Below are 25,278 nucleotides of genomic sequence, written 5' to 3'. Positions count from 1 at the left end.
CTCATCGCTGAAGACGACACGTCTCCATTCGTCCCTCCATTCACGCCTGTCGCGACACCACTGGAGGCGGGCTGCACGATGTTGGGGCGTGAGCGGAAGACGGCCTAACGGTGTGCGGGACCGTAGCCCAGCTTCATGGAGACGGTTGCGAATGGTCCTCGCCGATACCGCAGGAGCAACAGTGTCCCTAATTTGCTGGGAAGTGGCGGTGCGGTCCCCTACGGCACTGCGTAGGATCCTACGGTCTTGGCGTGCATCCGTGCGTCGCTGCGGTCCGGTCCCAGGTCGACGGGCACGTGCACCTTCCGCCGACCACTGGCGACAACATCGATGTACTGTGGAGACCTCACGCCCCACGTGTTGAGCAATTCGGCGGTACATCCACCCGGCCTCCCGCATGCCCACTATACGCTCTCGCTCAAAGTCCGTCAACTGCACATACGGTTCACGTCCACGCTGTCGCGGCATGCTACCAGTGTTAAAGACTGCGATGGAGCTCCGTATGACACGGCAAACTGGCTGACACTGACGGCGGCGGTGCACAAATGCTGCGCAGCTAGCGCCATTCGACGGCCAACAGCGCGGTTCCTGGTGTGTCCGCTGTGCCGTGCGTGTGATCATTGCTTGTACAGCCCTCTCGCAGTGTCCGGAGCAAGTATGGTGGGTCTGACACACCGGTGTCAATGTGTTCTTCTTTCCATTTCCAGGAGTGTAGATACTGCACATGATTTGACCAGACGGCCAAATGAAGACTCACAAACTCACTATAAGGGCCCTTTCGATGTCTGTCAGGTGCTGACAACTCTGCCTCATACAAGTACAGGTACCCTCCACAGTGATCACTTGACTCTGACCTTGTCCACAGACCTTGTATGTCCCACCAGGCCAGGCCAAAGCGAAGAACACTACTGCACTCTAGTAGACGTTTAGATGTCTTATAAAATGACACCTATAATCATTTACACATCTGCCGATAGTTTATTCATGTAAGAAGCTACATTAATATCCAACCACGTCTTCTGGCTGCTTCAGTTTTATGTCAGGCGGTGTATATACGCACAATACGTGAATTTTCTTCATTTGTTATCCACCATGATGTTACAATTTTAAGAAGCAGCAATTATTTTCATAACACACGAATTGAGAACGACATGTTGAGTGTACTGTTATGACATATCTTGGCAAGTAAAAGTACAAAATACGTGGGGCGTTCAATAAGTGATGCAGCACCTTGTTTTCTCAAATGGTTTTATTCAGGATTTCAGTAAACCATATTACGCCCGCCCGGCTACCAACGCGGTCTAACGCGCTGCACCCCGAGAGGAAAAGGCGTGCTGGTTCAAAATGGTTCAACTGGCTCTGAGCACTATGGGACTTAACATCTGAGGTCATCAGTCCCCTAGAACTTAGAACTACTTAAACCTAACTAACCTATGGACATCACACACATCCATGCCCGAGGCAGGATTCGAACCTGCGACCGTAGCAGTCGCGCGGTTCCGGACTACAGCGCCTAGAACCGCATGGCCACCCAGGCCGGCGGCGTGCCGGTCCCCGGCCCGAATCCGCCCGGCGGATTAGTGTCGAGGTCCGGTGTGCCGGCCAGCCTGTGGATGGTTTTTAACGCGGTTTTCCATCCAACTCGGCGAATGCTGGCTGGTTCCCAATATTCACTATGTCGGCGATTGCTGCACAAACATTGTCTCCACGTATGCGTACACGACAATTACTCTGCCACGCAAACATTTGGGGTTACACTCTTCTGGTATGAGACTTTCCCGAGGGGGGGGGGGGGGGCGGGGGAGGTTCCACTTGGGCCGAACCGTACAATAACCCTGGGTTCGGTGTGGGGCAGCGGTGAGGTGGGTGGAGTACTGTGGCCTGATGTGGGGTTGTTAACCACTGAGGGCTACGGCGGCAACCGTCTTTACCTAGTTGGATAGTGCCTGACTATCTCCAGGTTAAGCAAGTTAAGTGCTTCGCACTATTCCTGCGTTTCCTACTACACTCCTGGAAATGGAAGAAAGAACACATTGACACCGGTGTGTCAGACCCACCATACTTGCTCCGGACACTGCGAGAGGGCTGTACAAGCAATGATCACACGCACGGCACAGCGGACACACCAGGAACCGCGGTGTTGGCCGTCGAATGGCGCTAGCTGCTCAGCATTTGTGCACCGCCGCCGTCAGTGTCAGCCAGTTTGCCGTGGCATACGGAGCTCCATCGCAGTCTTTAAAACTGGTAGCATGCCTCGACAGCGTGGACGTGAACCGTATGTGCAGTTGACGGACTTTGAGCGAAGGCGTATAGTGGGCATGCGGGAGGCCGGGTGGACGTACCGCCGAATTGCTCAACACGTGGGGTGTGAGGTCTCCACAGTACATCGATGTTGTCGCCAGTGGTCGGCGGAAGGTGCACGTGCCCGTCGACCTGGGACCGGACCGCAGCGACGCACGGATGCACGCCAAGACCGTAGGATCCTACGCAGTGCCGTAGGGGACCGCACCGCCACTTCCCAGCAAATTAGGGACACTGTTGCTCCTGCGGTATCGGCGAGGACCATTCGCAACCGTCTCCATGAAGCTGGGCTACGGTCCCGCACACCGTTAGGCCGTCTTCCGCTCACGCCCCAACATCGTGCAGCCCGCCTCCAGTGGTGTCGCGACAGGCGTGAATGGAGGGACGAATGGAGACGTGTCGTCTTCAGCGATGAGAGTCGCTTCTGCCTTGGTGCCAATTATGGTCGTATGCGTGTTTGGCGCCGTGCAGGTGAGCGCCACAATCAGGACTGCATACGACCGAGGCACACAGGGCCAACACCCGGCATCATGGTGTGGGGAGCGATCTCCTACACTGGCCGTACACCACTGGTGATCGTCGAGGGGACACTGAATAGTGCACGGTACATCCAAACCGTCATCGAACCCATCGTTCTACCATTCCTAGACCGGCAAGGGAACTTGCTGTTCCAACAGGACAATGCACGTCCGCATGTATCCCGTGCCACCCAACGTGCTCTAGAAGGTGTAAGTCAACTACCCTGGCCAGCAAGATCTCCGGATCTGTCCCCCATTGAGCATGTTTGGGACTGGATGAAGCGTCGTCTCACGCGGTCTGCACGTCCAGCACGAACGCTGGTCCAACTGAGGCGCCAGGTGGAAATGGCATGGCAAGCCGTTCCACAGGACTACATCCAGCATCTCTACGATCGTCTCCATGGGAGAATAGCAGCCTGCATTGCTGCGAAAGGTGGATATACACTGTACTAGTGCCGACATTGTGCATGCTCTGTTGCCTGTGTCTATGTGCCTGTGGTTCTGTCAGTGTGATCATGTGATGTATCTGACCCCAGGAATGTGTCAATAAAGTTTCCCCTTCCTGGGACAATGAATTCACGGTGTTCTTATTTCAATTTTCTGGAGTGTATGTATTTTGAGTGGGCCTATCGTGTGTGTTGGTCCTATTTTGTGATGAGCATTTTATGTTAGTTAATAATCGTTACTGTGGTGGTTTTTACTGCCGTAGCAGGTCGGGCCATCTTGTGGTGCCCCTTCTATGTATCTGGTTCCCGAGGTTCGAGACCAGTCTGTTCTCTGACTGCTGTGATTTCTCATAGAAAAATTGTGCGGTCTGTCTTATTCTTTCCTTTATTGGCTGCACTCCAGTGATGGTATGCAACTCCCTAGTGGGAAAATCACGCGGGAGTTTCATGATCATCCTAAGTACTCCACCCTGGAGGCCCTGTAACCTCCGGATGTGGCAGTCTGCCGCGTTGCCCCACACTACTGCCGCATACTCCATCACCGGCCTTATAAGGGCGAGAAACAGCGTAATGCCGCAGCGTGTGGGTAGGGTTGTCTTCGGGTTCAGGATTGGGTATAGCGCTCTCAATCTGCCATAGGCTTTACCCACAATGTCCCTCATGTGTGGTCCCCACGCGAGGCGTCCGTCTAGGGTCACCCCAAGGTATTTCGCAGTGCGGGTCCATGGGATGGGGGCTCCCATGATCCGCACCGGCTGTAGGTCGATGGGGATTCTTTTCCTCGTAATGATGATTGCCTGGCTTTTGCTGGCATTGTACACTCCTGGAAATTGAAATAAGAACACCGTGAATTCATTGTCCCAGGAAGGGGAACTTTATTGACACATTCCTGGGGTCAGATACATCACATGATCACACTGACAGAACCACAAGCACATAGACACAGGCAACAGAGCATGCACAATTTCGGCACTAGTACAGTGTATATCCACCATTCGCAGCAATGCAGGCTGCTGTTCTCCCATGGAGACGATCGTAGAGATGCTGGATGTAGTCCTGTGGAACGGCTTTCCATGCCATTTCCACCTGGCGCCTCAGTTGGACCAGCGTTCGTGCTGGACGTGCAGACCGCGTGAGACGACGCTTCATCCAGTCCCAAACATGATCAATGGGGGACAGATCCGGAGACCTTGCTGGCCAGGGTAGTTGACTTACACCTTCTAGAGCACGTTGGGTGGCACGGGATACATGCGGACGTGCATTGTCCTGTTGGAACAGCAAGTTCCCTTGCCGGTCTAGGAATGGTAGAACGATGGGTTCGATGACGGTTTGGATGTACCGTGCACTATTCAGTGTCCCCTCGACGATCACCAGTGGTGTACACCATGATGCCGGGTGTTGGCCCTGTGTGCCTCGGTCGTATGCAGTCCTGATTGTGGCGCTCACCTGCGCGGCGCCAAACACGCATACGACCATCATTGGCACCAAGGCAGAAGCGACTCTTATCGCTGAAGACTTCTGTCGCGACACCACTGGAGGCGGGCTGCACGATGTTGGGGCGTGAGCAGAAGACGGCCTAACGGTGTGCGGGACCGTAGCCCAGCTTCATGGAGACGGTTGCGAATGGTCCTCGCCGATACCCCAGGAGCAACAGTGTCCCTAATTTGCTGGGAAGTGGCGGTGCGGTCCCCTACGGCACTGCGTAGGATCCTACGGTCTTGGCGTGCATCCGTGCGTCGCTGCGGTCCGGTCCCAGGTCGACGGGCACGTGCACCTTCCGCCGACCACTGGCGACAACATCGATGTACTGTGGAGACCTCACGCCCCACGTGTTGAGCAATTCGGCGGTACGTCCACCCGGCCTCCCGCATGCCCACTATACGCCCTCGCTCAAAGTCCGTCAACTGCACATACGGTTCACGTCCACGCTGTCGCGGCATGCTACCTGTGTTAAAGACTGCGATGGAGCTCTGTATGCCACGGCAAACTGGCTGACACTCACGGCGGCGGTGCACAGATGCTGCGCAGCTAGCGCCATTCGACGGCCAACACCGCGGTTCCTGGTGTGTCCGCTGTGCCGTGCGTGTGATCATTGCTTGTACAGCCCTCTCGCAGTGTCCGGAGCAAGTATGGTGGGTCTGACACACCGGTGTCAATGTGTTCTTTTTTCCATTTCCAGGAGTGTATTTCAGGCGCCACTTTGTGGCCCATGTACCTAGAGCTACACATGCCGTCTGCAGGCGGCGGCGCATGAGGTTCACGTTCGCGCTTCTGGTATACAACGCGGTGTCGTCGGCGTACAATGCGAGCGAGACTCTGTAAGCCTTTGGCGTGTCCGGAGGGCTACGGCTGTACGAAGCCTCTCTGTCGTTTCTAGGTCCCTGGTTTAATACACAATACATACACAAACACACACACACACACACACACACACACACACAAATCATATTATTCTCCACTCTTCTGGCTAAAAAACCGTACTTTTTACATACTCGCAGTTCAATGCGACAGCCTTTCGGCACCTTACTGGGAAGGCCTGTTCGCCCGAATGGTACCACTCTACCGATCGACGTCGCAGCAAACGTCTTGCTGCATCAATAACCCCCACATCGTCCACGTACTGCTTCTGACGGAGCGCATCCTTCAATGGCCCAAACAGATGGAAGTCGGAAGGAGTGAGAACCGGTCTGTGCGATGGATGAGGAAGAACAGTCCAATGAAGATTTGTGAGCTCCTCTCCGGTGCGCAGATTTGTGCGACGCCTTGCGTTGCCATGGAGAAAGAGAAGTTCCTTTGCATATTTGTGGCGATGGACATGCTGAAGTCGTTTCTTCAGTTTCCTGAGGACTGCACAGTAGACGAATAAACTGCTGGCCATTAAAACTGCTACACCACGAAGCTGACCTGCTACAGACGCGAAATTTAACCGACAGAAAGAAGATGCTGTGATACGCAAATGATTAGCTCTTAAGAGCATTCACACAAGGTCGGCGCCGGTGGCGACACCTACAACGTGCTGACATGAGGAAAGTTTCCAACCGATTTCTAATACACAAACGGCGGTTGACCGGCGTCGCCTGGTGAAACGTTGTTGTGATGCCTCGTGTAAGGAGGAGAAATGCGTATCATCACGCTTCCGACTTTGATAAAGGTCGGATTGTAGCCTATTGCGATTGCGGATTATCGTATCGCGACATTGCTGCTCGCGTTGGTCGAGATCCAATGATTGTTAGCAGAATATGGAATCGGTGGATTCAGAACGGTAATACTGAACGCCGTGCTGGATCCCAAAGGCCTCGTACCACTAGCAGTCGAGATGACAGGCATCTTATCCGCATGGCTGTAACGGATAGTGCAGCCACGTTTCGATCCCTGAGTCAACAGATGGGGACGTTTGCAAGACAACAACCATCTGCACGAACAGTTCGATGACGTTTGCAGTAGCATGGACTATCAGCTCGGTGACCATGGCTGCGGTTATCCTTGACGTTGCATCACAGACAGGAGCGCCTGCAATGGTATACTCAACGACGAACCTGGGTGCACGAATGGCAAAACGTCATTTTTTGGGATGAATCCAGGTTCTATTTACAGCATCATGATGGTCGCATCCGAGTTTGGCGACATCGCGGTGAACGCACTTTGGAAGCGTGTATTCGTCATCGCCATACTGGCGTATCACCCGGTGTGATGGTATGGGGTGCATTTCAGCAAGATATTGCACGACCGCATGTTGCAGGTCCTGTACGGGCCTTTTTGGATACAGAAAATGTTCGACTGCTGCCCTGGCCAGCACATTCTCCAAATCTCTCACCAATTGAAAACGTCTGGTCAATGGTGGCCGAGCGACTGGCTCGTCACAATACGCCAGTCACTACTCCCGATGAACTGTGGTATCGTGTTGAAGCTGCGTGGGCAGCTGTACCTGTACACGCTATCCAAGCTCTGTTTGACTCGATGCCAATGCGAGGTGGCTATTCTGGGTACTGATTTCTCAGGATCTAGGCACCCCAATTGCGTGAAAATATAATCACATGTCAGTTCTAGTATAATATATTTGTCCAATGAATATCCGTTTATCATCTGCATTTCTTCTTGGTGTAGCAATTTTAATGACCAGTAGTGTAGATATCAGAGTTGAGCACCATGAGGGAGGGAATCAATCATAGTAACACCAGTTGCGACATAGTCGCGAATATGAACAGTGATCCAATACTGTGCTGAGTATATTTATATGGTTTGACGATGCCATTACGGCCTTATTACATTAGGCTCAAATGGTTCAAATGACTCTGAGCACTATGGGACTTAACATCTGAGGTCATCAGTGCCCTAGTACTTAGAACTACTTACAACTAACTAACCTAAGGACATCACACACATCCATGCCCGAGGCAAGATCGAACCTGTAACCGTAGCGGTCGCGCGGTTCCAGACCGAAGCGCCTAGAACTGCTCGGCCACAACGGCTGGCTATCACATAAGGACATGGTGTAGAACAGATCTGAAGATGGTCATTACTGACTGAAACCGGTCATCGTCAAAGGAATTGATATTGTGACCAAAGACTGGAATAATAAACATTTGAATCGTAGTAACTCCTTCAGAGACTCAGAAGACCTAAGCCACGACTCTGCCGGTTGAGGGTGCGGCTTTGAACTTTTATCTTCGCAGGACAGGTGGTGTGTGGCCACTCCATGGATCGCATATTTGTTTTCGGTTCGAAACGACGAACCCATGTTTCATCTTGGGTATTAATTACCGCCTCTGCTATATTTAGTCTCTTATTATTGGATCACTACCGAATTTGTGGCGCTAAAGGCCACACCTTCAGATGAACATATGGTAAAACATTAGAGCGGAAATCGCGGAACCTATATACCCAACATTCGTTGTCCGTCACAACAAAACACCGCGAAAAGGCAGTATGTTATAGAATGAAACAGCCTGATTCCAATATAGTGGACGGATCCGCTTCTGCGATCTATACGGAATAGCGACCATGTCATATTTGCCGTCAGTATGGCAGAGCACGCGGCCGCGTTCCCTGATCGCGATAGAGAATCGGACCCATCCACTAGATTGGAATCAGTCTGTTTCGTTCTATAACACACCGCTTTTTGGCGGTGTTTTGTTCTGACGGACAACGAACGTTTGGCAAATAGGTTCCGAGCTTTCCCGCTCTAATGTTTTTGTCGTATGTTCATCTGAATATGTGCCTTTTAGTGCGACAAAACCGGTAGTGATCCAATAATAAAGGACTAAATACGAACCCCCCCCCCCTCCCTCAATGAACCATGGACCTTGCCGTTGGTGGGGAGGCTTGCGTGCCTCAGCGACACAGATGGCCGTACCGTAGGTGCAAACACAACGGAGGGGTATCTGTTGAGAGGCCAGACAAACGTGTGGTTCCTGAAGAGGGGCAGCAGCCTTTTCAGTAGTTGCAGGGGCAACAGTCTGGATGATTTACTGATCTGGCCTTGCAACACTAACCAAAACGACCTTGCTGTGGTGGTACTGCGAACTGCTGAAAGCAAGGGGAAACTACAGCCGTAATTTTTACCGAGGGCATGCAGCTTTACTGTATGGTTAAAAGATGATAGCGTCCTCTTGGGTAAAATATTCCGGAGGTAAAATAGTCCCCCATTCGGATCTCCGGGCGGGGACTACTCAGGAGGACGTCGTTATCAGGAGAAAGAAAACTGGCGTTCTAGGAATCGGAGCGTGGAATGTCAGATCCCTTAATCGGGCAGGTAGGTAAGAAAATTTAAAAAGGGAAATGGATAGGTTAAAGTTAGATATAGTTGGAATTAGAGAAGTTCGGTGGCAGGAGGAACAAGACTTTTTGTCAGGTGAATACAGGGTTATAAATACAAAATCAAATAGGGGTAATGCAGGAGTAGGTTTAATAATGAATAGAAACATAGGAGTACATATAAGCTACTACAAACAGTATAGTGAACGCATTATTGTGTCCAAGATAGATACGAAGCCCACACCTACTACAGTAGTACAAGTTTATATGCCAACTAGCTCTGCAGATGATGAAGAAATTGATGAAATGTATGATGAGATAAAAGAAATTATTCAGGTAGTGAAGGGAGACGAAAATTTAATAGTCATGGGTGACTGGAATTCGAGAGTAGGAAAAGGGAGAGAAGTAAACATAGTAGGTGAAGTTGGATTGGGGGCAAGAAATGAAAGAGGAAGCCGCCTGGTAGAATTTTGCACAGAGCATGACTTAATCATAGCTAACACTTGGTTCAAGAATCATAAAAAAAGGTTGTATACATGGGAGAACCTGGAGATACTAGAAGGTATCAGAAAGATTATATAATGGTAAGACAGAGATTTAGGAACCAGGTTTTAAATTGTAAGACATTTCCAGGGGCAGACGTGTCCTCTGACCACAATCTATTGGTTATGGACTGCAGATCAAAACTGAAGAAACTGCAAAAAGGTGGGAATTTAAGTAGATGGGACCTGGATAAACTGACTAAACCAGAGGTTGTACAGAGTTCTGGGAGAGCATAAGGGAACAATTGACAGGAATGTGAGAAAGAAATACAGTAGAAGCAGAATGGGTAGCTCTAAGGGATGAAGTAGTGAAGGCAGCAGAGGATCAAGTAGGTAAAAAGACGAGGGCTAGTAGAAATCGTTGGGTAGCAGAAGAAATATTGAATTTAACTGATGAAAGGAGAAAATATAAAAATGCAGTACACGAAGCAGGCAAAAAGGAATAGAAACGTCTCAAAAACGAGATTGACAGGTAGTGTAAAATGGCTAAGCAGGCTTGGCTAGAGGACAAATGTAAGGATGTAGAGGCTTATCTCACTAGGGGTAAGATAGATACTGCCCACAGGAAAATTAAAGAGACCTTTGGAGAAAAGAGAACCACTTGTATGAATATCAAAAGCTCAGATTGAAACCCAGTTCTAAGCAGAGAAGGGAAAGCAGAAAGGTGGAAGCAAAATATAGAGGGTCTATACAAGGGCGATGTTCTTGAGGACAATATTATGGAAATGGAAGAGGATGTAGATGAAGATGAAATGGGAGATACGATACTGCGTGAAGAGTTTGACAGAGCACTGAAAGACCTGAGTCGAAACAAGGCCCTGGGAGTAGACAACATTCCATTGGAACTACTGACGGCCTTGGGAGAGCCAGTCCTGACAAAACTCTACCATCTGGTGAGCAAGACGTATGAGACAGGCGAAATACCCTCAGACTTCAAGAAGAACATAATAATTCCAATCCCAAAGAAAGCAGGTGTTGACAGATGTGAAAATTACCGAACTATCAGTTTAATAAGCCACAGCTGCAAAATACTAACACGAATTCTTTACAGACGAATGGAAAAACTAGTAAAAGCCGACCTCGGGGAAGATCAGTTTGGATTCCGTAGAAATACTGGAACACGTGAAGCAATACTGACCTTACGACATATCTTAGAAGAAAGATTAAGGAAAGGCAAACCTACGTTTCTAGCATTTGTAGACTTAGAGAAAGCTTTTGACAATGTTGACTGGAATACTCTCTTTCAAATTCTAAAGGTGTCAGGGGTAAAATACAGGGAGCGAATGGCTATTTACAATTTGTACAGAAACCAGATGGCAGTTATAAGAGTCGATGGGCATGAAAGGGAAGCAGTGGTTTGGAAGGGAGTGAGACAGGGTTGTAGCCTCTCCCCGATGCTATTCAATCTGTATATTGAGCAAGCAGTAAAGGAAACAAAAGAAAAATTCGGAGTAGGTTTTAAAATCCATGGAGAAGAAATGAAAACTTTGAGGTCCGTCGATGACATTGTAATTTTGTCAGAGACAGCAAAGGGCTTGGAAGGGCAGATGAACGGAATAGACAGTGTCTTGAAAGGAGGATATAAGATGAATATCAACAAAAGCAAAACGAGGATAATGGAATGTAGTCGAATTAAGTCGGGTGAGGCTGCGGGAATTAGATTAGGAAATGAGACACTTAACGTAGTAAAGGAGTTTTGCTATTTGGGGAGCAAAATAACTGATGATGGTCGAAGTAGAGAGGATATAAAATGTAGACTGGCAATGGCAAGGAAAGCGTTTCTGAAGAAGAGAAATTTGTTAACATCGAGTATAGATTTAAGTGTCAGGAAGTCGTTTCTGGAAGTATTTGTATAGAGTGTAGAAATAAAATGGTTCAAATGGCTCAAATGGTTCAAATGGCTCTGAGCACTATGGGACTCAACATCTAGGTCATAAGTCCCCTAGAACTTAGAACTACTTAAACCTAACTAACCTAAGGACATCACACACATTCATGCCCGAGGCAGGATTGGAACCTGCGACCGTAGCGGTCACGAGGTTCCAAACTGACCCTCTTAGAACCGCACGGCCACACCGGCCGGCTCGGAATGTAGCCATGTATGGAAGTCAAACATGGACGATAAATAGTTCGGACAAAAAGAGAATAGAAGCTTTCGAAATGTGGTGCTACAGAAGAATGCTGAAGATTAGATGGGTAGATCACATAACTAATAAGGAATATTGAATGGAATTGGGGAGAAGAGTAGTTTGTGGCACAACTTGGCTAGAAAAAGGTATCGGTTGGTACGACATGTCCTGAGGCATCAAGGGATCACAAATTTAGTATTTAAGGGCAGCGTGGAGGGTAAAAATCGTAGAGGGAGACCAAGAGATGAATACAGTAAGCGGATTCAGAAGGATGTAGGCTGCAGTAGGTACTGGGAGATGAAGAGGCTTTCACAGGATAGATTAGCATGGAGAGCTGCATCAAACCAGTCTCAGGACTGAAGACCACAACAACAACAAATACATCAGATGCTATTAATGCCCAATATGACTACTCTTAGCTGTGATTGCCCTGCCTACAAGGTTGTCTGCCATGTTTCATCGCCTATGACGACGTTGAACAAAAAATTGTCACTATCGACCTCGTGTTATACAAGCAATTCCAAACAGATGGTCCTTCGTTGCTCTTTACGGTCGTCTGTTAGGCGGCAAGGAACGCAACGGGCTCAAACCTTTGAGTACCTCAACTGGTGGACGATTGTGTCAGCACTACTGACAGAAACGTCGTGTTGAGCAGGGAGGAGCTTGTTATCTGTTGAATGAGGGTGTCTTCACGTTTCAATACCGCAGGAATCACAGTTGTGTGCAGCCAGCCTGCACGAGGGAGGTCGCACAGGACTGCGCGACCTTGTTGAGATAATGACAGACCCATCGCGCAACGACTCACCGTGTCTTTGTTCACTGCCAGGTGTCCTTAAACACTGTGCAAGCACCTTTGAATATCTGTTATGCTCTGGTTTTCCGCCAGAAGTAACTCAGTTGAGAGGCACCCACATGCCTTGCACATACTGTGGCATCAAGCAGTCAGGCCTGCAAGATGAGTGGTCTGCCAAGCGAGTGGATTCATTCCTATTTATCGAGTAATATGAACTCTCAAATAAGTTACAAATTATCCTCCTGTATGAATAATACGCAACGGAAATACGCATCTGACTATCAGTAATTTACAGAACTCTTGACTGTTCACTACGCACTGGCAGTACCACATTTTCTTTCCTTTTTATCTAACGGCTTTTATCCACACGTGGCCATCGCACTGAATATGAGTGGCGCACACATGATAAATTCTGGATATCATGACAGCATACAATTCGAAGGAAAAGGCCACCAATCTTTTTCTTTTCACTATCTTATTTATTCCGATAAATTCTATAACCTAAACACACAAATTCTATAACCTACAACAATAACACATGAGAAATTCCGCCCAGTGGGCATGGCTTTACATTGGTGATACTCTACCTTATGGTCTCGTAATTATTTAACGCTACAGTGCACTTTCTGGACAGGATGGTGGATCTTTTATTATTTCTCACCCTTCGACTCTCACAATCATCATCACGAAACTTTCCTCCAGACCGAGCAGTACAAAAGGAACACGCATAACCCACTAATCTTTTGTAACTACCTCGCTAGTCTCCCATGCAAACCACACATACCCAAATTACATGACATACACCACACTACAATATGAAATACTACACAGGGAATAGTCACAACATTATCACTTTCAGCTTTCCCACTTCAATTAATATTTATCCCAGTTTCACACGACACTGCCCCACTTCGTAATTCTACTTTCCCACTATGAACTCTGGAGATATATGCACGTCTTCCTGTGCAATGCAAGCCAAGTGGCGTTGCTGGAAAGACGGCTGACTCACCTTGTTTCTCTCTCAGACTGTTGTAGTTTGAATCAAGCGTCACACGGAAACATATCTCGCAAAGTAATATTAAGAACACATTCATCACACACACGAGTCTTCAACTGATACCATGGACGAGTACTTCTCTTTATCTTTTGTCTCATACACAGTTTGAGACTCACACGGAAGTACTCGTCTCTAATTTCAAGTCCTGCACACGCCATGTCTTAAATATTTCCAACTTATGGTACACACGCTAGTAATTCAGCTTAACTTAAGCACTCGGAAGTATTTCAACTTATTGCTACATGTGGTTTCATTGTGACCGTTGGTCACTTCCGAAGATTACTACGATCCCATTAATATTACCTGCCTGACATTTAATTCTCCCCACAAAAGTTCCTAAAAATAGAGAAATTATTATTTCAAACTACTCTTAAATATTCCACATGCAGACCATGTCTCCGCTCTTTTGTCTTTACGGAGCACAACTAAGACAAGTCTTAACAGCACAAGATCCAGCGGCAGAGTGCTGAAACGTGGCCGTTCTTCAGGTCCTCTCACACCTGTGTCGAAGTGGGGGAGCACCTTGCTACCGTATTGGTCAGGCACATTTCAGGCGCTCAAAGCTCAGGTAAATTTCATCTCTTTGGTCCCACCAAAGGTGGCCAAAGGATCTACTCAAAGACGAACATACATTCACATTCACATTCACTATCTGCGGTTAGCAGACGACCATATATTCATTCATTTCAAAAGATCTCACCAAACTGAACGTAGGGATTTATTTTGTGGGAGTGCACATGTGAGCAATTAAATAATTAAATTGTCATTCTTTCCCACACTGGTATCCGGCTTCGCTGTATTAATTGAAATTGAGTTATTTTACAAAAAAAAAAAATGTATTGTTCTGACAAAAATAATGAAGTATGTTGTACCTATTTTCAATGTCGGGCGGTACTGTACCCTTTCACATTGACAGCTCACTGCCTAGAACGCACCTACGTTGCAGTCGCCATGTCGGAGGCTATGTTCAGCGCCGCCACCTATCACAACTTTATGAAAGCATAGAAGCTGAAGCGGAAATATTTCGCTATGTTGGCATTTCTTTAGCTAATTTGGCTGAGAAAAAAAATGTCTTGCATTACTTATTGAATGCTCGTGTCGGCTCGCCACTGCTGCCTTCCCGCTAGCACGAGTTACGAACCAGATGCTCAGAAACCTCCTGGCAGATTAAAAATGTGTGCTGGACCGAGACTCGAACTCGGGACCTTTGGAAGTGTAAGTAGGCTGTTTAGATATTTATATTGGTAACGCCACGTAGCGCTCTGTATGAAAATCACTGGCTGTCCTGTGTGCAGTCTGTGGCTGGTTGGCATTGTTGTAATATTCGCTATTGTAGCGTTGGGCAGTTGGATGTGAACAGCGCGTAGCGTTGCGCAGTTGGAGGTGAGCCGCCAACAGTCGTGGATGACGGGAGAGAGATCGAGGAGTTTTGAGAGCTGCACACGTTTCTGTTGGTCATAGTAGATGCACAATATGTGAGAAGTTGGGACTGTTAGTGTTTCCACGTGTGTTAATAATTCAGCAAGGGACTGGTTTACAGCATTGCTGGTAATAAGGACGATTCCAAAAACTTTGTGAGTGCACAAATGGTGGTTTATGGACTTGCTACATTGTCCGCAAGACTCTTCGATGGTGATTGTGCACCTGGACAGTCGCAACAGATGGGTGCTGGCCGTCTCTACAAGGACTGCAGTGGATCTGCACCTTTGATGGCCCACCAATACCATACTCTCTACCAGGACTACAGTGGGTCTGCTCTGTGATGACCTATCTTGCAATATTCTTTAACTTCGACTAACCATGCTGTAGGTTTGCTCTGTTGTGGACCATTACCTGTCTGCATGTCAAGAGCCAGCATTATCTTTCTGTTGGAAGGACAACACTACTTCTTCAAGAATGCATGGAAATCCACTACTTCCCTGTGCATTTTCTTTTACTGCTCACACTTTGTGCATAAAATTGTAATTAATACTGTGATGAATGATCAGGACTGTCTTTATGGACTGTGAGGTAATTTTAGCTCTTGACCAACATTGTATCAATAAGTGTGAGCATTTGATATATTTGTTAGCGTTAATAAAAAAATTTTAACAAATATGTATTGGCCAGTGCCCAAAACAATTTGTATAATTTGTTGTGGGGAGCAAGGGGGCTATGTAAGTAGGCTGCTTAGGTTTTTGTATTGGTAACGCCACGTAGCGCTCTGTATGGAAATCACTGGCTGTGCTGTGTGCAGTCTGTGGCTGGTTGACATTGTAATATTCGCTATTGTAGTGTTGTTGGCCAGTTGGATGTGAACAGCGCAAAGCGTTGCGCAGTTGGAGGTGAGTCGCCAGCAGTGGGGAGAGAGATGGCGGAGTTTTGAGAGTGGATGATCTAGACGTATGTCCACCAGAAAGAGTAAATTTGTAAGACTGGATGTCGTGAACTGATATATATATTATGACTTTTGAACACTATTAAGGTAAATACAGTGTTTGTTCTCCATCAAAATATTTCATTTGCTAGCTATGCCTATCAGTAGTTAGAATCTGTTATTTAGCTGGCAGTATTGGCGCTCGCTGTATTGCAGAAGTTCAAGTAACGAAGATTTTTGTGAGGTAAGTGATTCATGAAAGGTATAGGTTATTGTTAATCAGGGCCATTCTTTTGTAGAGATTATTGAAAGTCAGATTGCGTTGAGCTAAAAATACTGTGTGTCAGTTTAGTGTTGACCAGAATAAGTAAAGAGAGAAATGTCTGAGTACGTTCAGTTCTGCTCAGCTGTTTGAAAATCAAATAACGTAAGAGGTTTATCAGCACAGTCATTCATTAATTTTTTTAAGGGGACGTTTCAGAAGGTAGGTGACGAGGTACTGGCAGAAGTAAAGCTGTGAGGACGCGGCGTGAGTCGTGCTTGGGTAGCTCAGTTGGTAGAGCACTTGTCCGCGAGAGGCAAAGGTCCCGAGTTCGAGTCTGGGTCCGGCACACAGTTTTAATCTGCCAGGAAATTTCATATCAGCGCACACTCCGCTGCAGAGTGAAAATCTCATTCTGGAAACATGTCTCCGCAACAGCCATTCTTTCAGGAGTGCTAGTTCTGCAATGTTCGCAGGAGAGCTTGTGTAAAGTTTGGAAGGTAGGAGACGAGATACTGGCAGAAGTAAAGCTGTGAGGACGGGACGTGAGTCGTGCTTGGGTAGCTCAGTTGGTAGAGCACCTGCCCGGGAGAGGCAAAGGTCCCGATTACGAGTCTCGGTCCGACGCACAGTTTTAATCTGGCAGAAGTTTCATATCAGCGCACACTCCGCTGCAAAGTGAATATCTCATTCTGGCAGATGGTGAGAGTTTAGTGGCTGCTCCCACCTGCCGCTCTTCGCCGGCTGCCACCTGGAGGCGCTGCCCGCGTGATGTGGGGCGGGGTCGCGAGGCCACGCGTGCGTGCGGCGTGTCAACGACCCAGGGCAGGCCACGCGGCCCGCAGCCGGGGACACGGCACGCCACGCCACGCCACGCCACGCCACGCCACGCCACGGCGCCGCGCACGCAGCGCCGACGCACTGCCCGGCCGCCGGCTGCCTGGCTCTGCCCCAGGCCGACACCGACTCGCAGGAAGGCCTGGGCGCTTGTTGGTGACGTCACGTCAGCTAGGCACGGCGAACGCCAGGTCTGTTGCAGGCAGAAACGCCTGGGCGTGCTTGTCACAATAAATCTCTTATTTTTGGACAAAATGTTTGGCAATGTTTTGGATTCTGCACTTTTATTTAGATGAAATATGTTCTTACTACCGTAAAGCTACAAATGAAGATCATAGTTCTGTATTACTGAATCCTGCCGAAACAAACGTAGATCAATATGAGAAGATGCTCTGCCCCATTGCAAGCATCGGAAATTTTACATTCAAGTAACTATATTTACTTGATCCATTTTGCTATCGAAACTTACCCCAACCCCCTTACAATTAACTCGTTTCTTTTATTTATTTATTTATTTTCGCTTGACATCGTCACTGGAAATGTGAACTAAATTACATGTGTAAGTGTCCAACTGTTGCCAGTCATTAGATTACAGTCGTTTTTAACGAAAGGAATTCTAAACAGGAAACAAAATAGCTTCATACATCGAAAATACTGCTGAGCTTAAACTTTTTTAAACATGCACATTAGAAAAGATAAATATTCCCGTCTTACAACGGAAAGGAGAAACTTTATAAGATAAAAAAAATTTATTTGATAAAAACAAGTATCTCTCTTTTGCTTCTTCTTCTGTCCGCACACCCCCTCCCCCAACGTGTACAACCTCGAGATATTTCATTAACATTCAGTGCTCCTCACCCCATAGTCAACCAAGATACCTAAAGAAGAGCGCCAATATGTTCACAGTTTCTTGTAAAAGCAACCCAGTACAAACGTAACTTCCTCAGATTTACAAATAAAGTAAAGAAGCACGAATTCTGTTGCTGCTGGACCATGAAGTTCTTTTTGTATGTCAGTCCTTAAAACAGGTGGAAATTTAAGTTCAAGAGTACACTACTTGTGTGTAATAGTGTAATCAACTGCACAATTAATTGATTGCAGAAGTCTCTCAGAACAATGTGTGTTGGTCAACTACCGCCAATAGTTTCACATTTTCCTGTGTCAGAGAGGGAGACACCACCATTATGAGTATGCCTGCAACAGACCTGGCGTTCGCCGTGCCTAGCTGACGTGACGTCACGGACAGGCGCCGAGGCCTTCCTTTGAGTCGGTGTTGCTCAGGTCGGCTCGCACGCCTCCAGGCTGCGTCCGTGCTGAGTGACACACCGGCGAGCACTTTTACTACTCTACAACAAAAACCAAAAAAGACATTTCAGCTGACTGCCTATAAATAAAGTGGAAGTAGCAAGAATAATTACATTAGGTTGGCGTATAAGTTCCCAGCGTTTTTGTTTTGCATGTTCGTTTTCCGCCGACGGCCTTGCCGCAGCGGTCACACGGGCTCCCGTCAGATCACCTAAGTGCTGTACGGTTCGGCTAGCGCTGGGATAACTGACCATCAGGTCTGCCGTACACTCTCGGCAAGCGGGCTGCACTCACCCCTTGTGAGGCAAACTGCGGAGCTACACTACCAGCCATTAAAATAGCAACACCAACAAGAAATGCAGATGATAACCGGGTATTCATTGGACAAATATATTATACTAGAACTGATATGTGATTACATTTTTCACCCAATTAGGGTGCATTCATCCTGAGAAATCAGTACCCAGAACAACCACCTCTGGCCGTAATAACGGCCTTGATGCGCCTGGGCATTGAGTCGAACAGAGCTTGGATGGCGTGTACAGGTGCAGCTGCCCATGCAGCTTCAACACGATACCACAGTTCAAGAGTAGTGACTGGCGTGTTGTGACGAGCCACTTGCTCGGCCCCCATTGACCACACGTTTTCAATTGGTGAGAGATCTGCAGAATGTGCTGGCCAGGGCAGCAGTCGAACATTTTCTGTACCCAGAAATGCCCGTAAGGGACCTGCAACATGCGGTCGTGCATTATCCTGCTGATATGTAGGCTTTAGCAGGGATCGAATGAAGGGTAGAACCACGGGTCGTGCCGTCAGTGCGAACAAGAGGTGACCGACACGTGTAACTAATGGCACCCCATACCATCACGCCGGGTGATACGCCAGTATGGCGAAGACGAATACACGCTTCCAATGTGCGTTCACCGCGATGTCGCCAAACACGGATGCGGCCATCATGATGCTGTAAACAGAACCTGTATTCACTCGAAAAAATGAAGTTCTGCCATTCGTGCACCCAGGTTCGTCGTTGAGTACACCATCGCAGCCGCTCCTGTCTGTGATGCAGCGTCAAGGGTAACCGCAGCCGTGGTCTCCGAGCTGATAGTCCATGCTGCTGCAAACGTCATCAAACTGTTCGTGCAGATGGTTGTTGTCTTGCAAACGTCCCCATCTGTTGACTCAGGGATCGAGATGTGGCTGCACGATCCGTTACAGCCATGCGGATAAGATGCCTGTCATCTAGACTGCTAGTGATACGAGGCCGTTGGGATCCAGCACAGCGTTCCGTATTACCCTCCTGAACCCACCGATTCCATATTCTGCTAACAGTCACTGGATCTCGAAGCACGCGAGCAGCAATGTCGCGATACGATAAACCGCAATCGCGATAGGCTACAATCCGACCTTTATCAAAGTCGGAAACGTGATGGTACGCATTTCTCCTCCTTACACGAGGCATCACAACAACGTTTCACCAGGCGACGCCGGTCAGCTGCCGTTTGTGGATAAGAAATCGTTTGGAAACTTTCCTCATGTCATCACGTTGCAGGTGTCGCCCCCCTGAATGCTCTAGAAAGCTAATCATTTGCGTATCACAGCATCTTCTTCCTGTTGGTTAAATTTCGCGTCTTTAGCACGTCATCTTCGTGGCGTAGCAATTTTAATGGCCAGTAGTGTACTTCATTGACAAGCAGCGGTTTCGACCTCGTAAATTGACGTACGGCCGAGAGAGCGGTTTACTGACCACATGCCCCTCCATATCCGCATCCAGTGACGCCTGTGGGCTGAGGATGACACGGCGACCGGTCGCTACCTTTGGGCCTTCCAAGTCCTGTTCGGACGGAGATGTTGGAATTACGGTTGCTGTTGGTTTATTTATCGATTATCATGGAAATCTGAATATTTGTGGTAAGTTCCTATGGGACCAAACTGCTGAGGTCATCGGTCCTTACGCTTACACACTGCTTAATCTACCTTAAAGTAACTCACGCTAAGGACCACACAGACTCCCATGCCCGAGGGAGGACTCGAGCCCCCGACGGAGGTGTCGCCCGAACCGTGGCAAGGCGCCCAAGACAGCACGGCTATCCCGCGCGGAGCGATTATCATGTTTCATTTGTAGTTCACTGTTGGTATTTGAGTTTATAAATGAAGACATGCACAGAAAAACGGGTTAACCCTCAAATATAAAATCTGAGAGATAAGTGTTGCGATCAGTTGCTGGGTACGGTAACTATCAAAATTCACTTTGGTCTCACCCTTAAATATCCCAAAGTGATACCGCACGAGAACTATCAAAATTGACTCACTCCTAGATATCCTAATGTGATATCTGGGGATGAGACCAAAGTCAGTTTTGATAGTTCCCGTGCCGAGCAACAGGTGGCAACACTTACCTCTAAGTTTGTACATCTGAGGGTTAGCCCGTTTTTCCACTGACGTCTTCATATTGCCATTTGGTCATTTGGAGATAATGGAAGCAGCTGTGGACGCTAGAAAATGGAGTGCCAACTGGAGAAACCTGAACATTTCCGACATTTTCTTCTGTTTGAGTTCAATAGAAGGGTGACAGCAGCGGAGGCCCCAGAAAAATTTACGCCCTGTATGGGGTTAAAGTCACTGGACAGAGCACCCCAAGGAAATGGATCGTTTCGACATTAGTGGCTCTCCAAGCTCAGGAAGACCTTCGGGGCTTGATGAAGATCGTTTCAACACATCAAGAGGCTCCGGAAAGGCTCAAAATCATGAAAAGTTCAATTTTTACTTTTTGCGTTTTCTGAATCTGCAGACTATTGCCTTTTAATAGATACATAATTTATTCAATTCCGAAGACTACAACTATTTTTAAATTTTTTTTTTTAAATGTGTTCTACATGGGCGTGACCCACTGTGGCGCTGTTAAACTGCTGTCAAATGGTGTTATTATTAACGTCCGTGTTCATCAGGTACATTTTAGTGATGTGAGATAAAGTATCTGTTTTCAGAGACTTAGCAGCACCTGAACTGTTGAAAAAGTGTATTTACGGAAAAACTCAAAACCCCAATGAAAGTGTAAATAGTGTTATATGGTCGAGAATCCCCAAGACTGTATTTGTTGGAATAGAAACACATCACTTTGGTGTGTATGATGCTGTTGCGACTTTCAATGATGGCAACATTGTAAGGTGCAAGGTATTTAGATATATGGGAAATATGGGAATGAAGATAGGTTCTAACATGGTACGAGCGATGCTTGTTTTAGACAAGGAACGCCTTCGGGCTGCAGACAGGGCTGTAAAGAGTCTAGAAATACAAGCAAGAGTAAACAGGAGGAGGAACAAGAGGAAGCTGGAGGAGGAGTTTGCAGAGGATGAAGATAATCCATCCTATGGACCTGGAATGTACTAAAAAGTTAATCCAATCTTTGTCGCTCGATTCCCAAAACTTTTATTTTCTCATACTAATTACATGTTTTCTAAGGATCTTCCAAACATATTTGTTTCAAACTTTCAGTAAATGTTACACAGTACCTTCTGCATAATTTAACACAGCCTTTTTCCAAAAAACTGTATATTTTTGAATATATAAATAAAAAATTGCAAAAAAATGTTGTGAATTTTCATTACAATTGAAAAAAAATCATCTTTAATAACTGAACTAAAATTTTGTAAAATCCCTGTGTTAAGTTGTAGCACATATTCCAATAAATAATCTGTAAAAAGTTCAACTTCCTACCTCAAATACTTTGTGAGGAAAGATGTAATTTATAAGCGTTATTTTAACATTGCAAGTATAGGGCGTTCCGGAGCCCCTTAATCGACAATGATCCACGTTACTATACTTGAGAAGTAAATGTGATGAACTGTGATCATTCCACCATCGTGCGACATTTGCATGCAATGCGAAAAGTTCCTAAATCGGGTGTATAGGTACATCATACTGAAACCAAAATCACAAAATCAGAGAATTCCCTTATCTGCATCTCTGCTTACTCGCCATCAATTGTCTTTTGAACAACACGGACCATTATTACCCTGTGTCGTTACTGGTGACGAGAAATGGTATTTTTATGCTAACAGAAGGAAAAGAAAGAAACGGTTGAGCCCAAACCAAGCAGCAATTCCCGCTACAAAGAGCCGGGCGCATCTACAAAAGATAACGTTACGCATCTGGTGGAACAGTGACTGTGTGATGTACTACGAATTGCTTCTCCAAGTTGTAACCGTCATTGCTGACATTTACTGTCTACAACTGAGACGTCTTACAGACCCAGTCCTACAACAACGAGCAGGAAGGCTAAGTGAAGTGAAGCTACTCCTCGATAATGCCTGCCCGCATTCTGCTAGTCTGACACAAAATATACAGGAGTTGGGTTGGGAAGTCATTCTGCACCCACCTTATTCATCTGACCTAGCGCACTTAGGTTTTTCACCTTTTCCACTCTCAGTCGAACGACCTCCAAGGAACTTCCTTTCCAGATGAAAATGCTCTCCGAACAAGGCTCGACTAGTTTTTCGCCTCAAAAATCGCTTGATTCCTACAGTCGCTGAATCCATATTGTAAGTAGGCTGTTTATATTTTCTTATTGGCAACGTTACGTAGCGCTCTGTATGAAAATCACTGGCTGTGCTGTGTGCAGTCTGTGGCTAGTTTGCATTGTTGTCTCCCATTGTAGTGTTGGGCAGCGGCAGCTGGATGTGAACAGCGCGTAGCGTTGCGCAGATGGAGGTGAGCCGCCAGCAGTGGTGGATGTGAGGAGAGAGATGGCGGAGTTTTGAAATTTGTAATACTGGATATTATGAACTACTATGTATATTATGATTTTTCAACACTATTAAGGTAAATACATTGTTTGTTCTCTATCAAAATCTTTCATTTGCTAACTATGCCTATCAGTAGTTAGTGCCTTCCGTAGTTTGAATCTTTTATTTAGCTGGCAGTAGTGGCGCTCGCTGTATTGCAGTAGTTCGAGTAATGAAGATTTTTGTGAGGTAAGTGATTTGTGAAAGGTATAGGTTAATGTTAGTCAGGGCAATTCTTTAGTAGGGATTTTAGAAAGTCAGATTGCGTTGCGCTAAAAATATTGTGTGTCACTTTAGTGAATGTTTGAGTACGTTCAGTTTTGCTCAGCTGTTTGAAAAGCAAATAGTGTAAGAGGTTTATCAGCACAGTAATTCAGAAATTGTTCTATGGGGACGTTTCAATATGTTACCCCACCGTTGGCAGACTGTCCTAAATAGTGAAGGAGATTATAGCCGGCCGGGGTGGCCGTGCGGTTCTAGGCGCTACAGTCTGGAACCCGGCAACCGCTGCGGTCGCTGGTTCGAATCCTGCCTCGGGCATGGATGTGTGTGGTGTCCTTAGGTTAGTTAGGTTTAATTAGTTCTAAGTTCTAGGCGACTGATGACGTCAGAAGTTAAGTCGCATAGTGCTCAGAGCCATTTGAACCATTTGTTTTTTGAAAGAGATTATATTATTGATAACTAAAGTCTCTGTTATGTGTGTCTGTTACCTTTGTTAAATTTAAGAAAAATCACTAATAACCTGTACGCGAACCTAACAGAATCCTTACAAACTGTCAAATAGCTCTCCTCGTAACAATAAAAATTAGAAATACTTTTACACGGAGAAAAATTTCTAAAAACGTGTTGAACAGTGTTTAACAGGCACAGTCTTTCTAACAATTTCAGAACCTTATTTTTCTCCAAAGAACATGAATTTAGTAGTTTTTATCATTTTGCAACGTAAGGCCACATCTGACATTTGGGTAAATAGTTGTTTTACAATGACACCTACATATAAATAGTAATATGACATCCTTGTATCATCTTAGAAACAGCAACACATACGTTTATGGGAAAATATAACTTCTTTACGTCTGGATAATGTTTGACTCATTTGAATTATGTTTACAAATGTGACATGACACGAAAAGTGTTTCTACCTCCTTCTCCTTTCATTTTCTTCTTGTGCTTTTGTCGCGCTTCGTTGCTGGATCAGAATGGTTATGAACGGATTTGGCATGGTGGCCGATCCCTTCCTGTCGCCACACTGTTACACTCAGGCAGGAAAATGTGTCTCCCTGGAAGTGAATCAATATTTCCGAAATGTTTGATAATCGTGTAAGTGAGGCAGGACTTGGGTACCAGCCAGGTACTCACCGAGTGGGGTGTGGGAAACCGCCTAAAAACTACATCCAGGCTGGCTGCCACATCGAGACTCCTCAATCCACCGGTCGGCCGATATGGGGCCGGCGCACCTCGACGTCCCGGAAGAAGTCGTGTGAACACAAGCGGCTGTACTGCGGGTAGACATCTCGTGGTCGTGCGGTAGCGTTCTCGCTTCCCACGCCCGGGTTCCCGGGTTCGATTCCCGCCGGGGTCAGGGATTTTCTCTGCCTCGTGATGGCTGGGTGTTGTGTGCTGTTCTTAGGTTAGTTAGGTTTAAGTAGTTCTAAGTTCTAGAGGACTGATGACCATAGATGTTAAGTCCCATAGTGCTCAGAGCCATTTTTTGTACTGCGGGTAGATGAAAAGTGTGTACAAGTATTTAAATATGTCCTCTTATACTGTACTTAAAATCTATGTAACCACTGGTAGAAACATTAAGTGCACCTAATTCTTCGATTTTGTCTTGGTTTCGCATAAGCTGTAGTCGTGACGTGCCTCCTTGTAAAATATTCCTAACAGGACTAGTAGTGAACTAAATTCAGAAAATTATGTAGACTGTTCAGACGTGACTGCGAGCCCCCAGTGCTTTAAATACTTCGTATTTGAACAAAAACCACAATTGTGACTGAAGGGGATTTTTGTTGTCTCCTTTAGGAAAGTGCTTACAACGATACGCACGTCAATTTCCAACTGCTTAGTTCAATTTCTGAAAACGTGTTGAACAGAGTTTAACAAACACAATTTCAGAAGTTTGTTTTTCTTCAAAGAACAAAAATTTAATAACTGGTGTCATTTTACAACGTAAGGCCACAAAACTTGGAGATGGCGA

This window comes from Schistocerca cancellata, chromosome 9, assembly GCF_023864275.1.
Source record: "Schistocerca cancellata isolate TAMUIC-IGC-003103 chromosome 9, iqSchCanc2.1, whole genome shotgun sequence".
NCBI classification, from domain to species: Eukaryota; Metazoa; Arthropoda; class Insecta; order Orthoptera; family Acrididae; genus Schistocerca; species Schistocerca cancellata.
This window is presented reverse-complemented; position numbering follows the sequence as displayed.